The following is a 1735-nucleotide window of genomic DNA, read 5'->3' on the forward strand; positions in this document are numbered from 1 at the left end:
CCACAATCATTCCACTGTAAAGATGTTAATGTGCTTCTATGCCGAATGGATCCATTTAATAGGCAGAACAAGTTGGATATAAACTCTTTAATTGCTTTCAGCACACCGATTATCTTCCTGTGTCACCTATTGTATAATGCAAAAATGTTAACAAAAGCACTTACTGAAGACATTATTGGGAATTAAAAAACAAAGAACCATCAGTTGTCACTAAATATGCCTTTCATGTTCCCAAATGAAATGCATTTGCGCACTCAAGAAATAGGATAGAAATGTGCAGGCCTGCCATTGTCAGATGCAAACATCTTCATTAGATTTTGATCCAGCTGCTGCAAGATCTATAAAAAGAGCTATCAAAGCCTGCAACTCATTATTGGTTATTTCAGGAAAACTTCAAAAAACCCATCCCCAAACCTGCACGGATCTTTTCTGACAACTTCCCTGGGCTGGGCAGTTGGTTTGCAAGGAGCCGCGTCAGGAGCTGCGTCAAAAACCTCTGCCCAGCTGGCCGGCCACCCGTGATGCCTGAATGCGAGAAGCCACAGCCGCAGAGCCCACCTGTGTTCCGGGGCACTTAGGCTGTAAGTCTCTGCCTATCACCTCCCAGACCTCCTGTTCCAACCAAACGTTATCTCCTTAAAAGCATATAAGTGAAAGTAGCCAAACTCGGGTCTTTATAGACCAAAACGGAAAGATTAATATATGCAATGTCTCCTAACATCCTTTCTTGGTTGCAATAAATCTTCTGATGCATATTGGCAGTCAGCTCATTTCTAGCATGTTATTTTCTGCAGAGGCTATTTTAAAAGAGGAAAAAGACTTGTAAGGGGAGTCAGCAGGGAAGGGAAAGAAGAAAGGAAAGGAAAAAGAGAACAAGTCGGGGTTCTGGGGATTGGCTATAGAGAAGGTTAAAGGACGTAATTCATGAAGTGTCAAAATTACCCGCAATCCTTCCTTTGAATTCTGCTGAAACAGAAGGGATCCTACAAAGACTAAAGAGTGTTCATATTAATCACAGTCCCTGGATCTTGACTTGGGGACCTCTTCAGTCAGGCCCAGGTCTCCGGAGGCTTCTGATGGACACCAAACAACTCACAGAGAACAACTGTCAGAGCTGTCACTGTCACTTAGAAAGGGCTCTTTCCCCTCTTGGTCTATATGTCTTTCAATTCATGACAAAGAGAAATGCAAATTGTGATCACTCTTATTCAACCTTGGTAAACAAGGAGGGAGGAATACTCCAGACCCCTAAAGCAATCTGCTTGAAAGATTTTTGACTTTGGGGCACCTGGCTGGCTCAGTCAGTAGAGCATGTGCCTTTTAACAGGGTCCTGAGTTCAAGTCCCACACTGGGTGTAGAGCCTACTTAAAAAAAAAAAAAATCAAAGATTTTTGGTTCTGTTTTTAATTTACCCACCAAATTGTCTGTTTTATGGTCAAAAGTAAATTGAAATGCTCAAGATATTGATGTGATTTCATATCCATTATTTGAATTAGGTACAAGAGCTCACTGGGGCATCAGTTTATTATATTATATTATTATTAAAGCTATTACCCAAATCTTAATGCTCTGGAGGCCCACAATATGTTTTTTTCTTGCATATACCATTCTTACTCCTTCCAAACATGACCTTTTCTATGCTCTCTTCAGCAGCACATATACTAAAATTGGAAATAATATACAGAGAAGATTAGCGTGGCCCTTGTGCAAATCCATGAAACATTCCATACTTTT

At 40.7% G+C, this 1735-nt stretch overlaps 1 pseudogene; it reads left to right on the top strand.

Annotated features, from left to right (window-relative positions):
- The first annotated feature begins 1638 nt into the window (after positions 1-1638).
- On the top strand, positions 1639-1735 carry LOC123392018 (annotated as a pseudogene).

Source organism: Mustela putorius, unplaced genomic scaffold, assembly GCF_011764305.1.
Source record: "Mustela putorius furo isolate JIRA1106 unplaced genomic scaffold, ASM1176430v1.1 tig00000421_pilon_pilon_pilon, whole genome shotgun sequence".
In the NCBI taxonomy this organism is placed as follows: domain Eukaryota; kingdom Metazoa; phylum Chordata; class Mammalia; order Carnivora; family Mustelidae; genus Mustela; species Mustela putorius.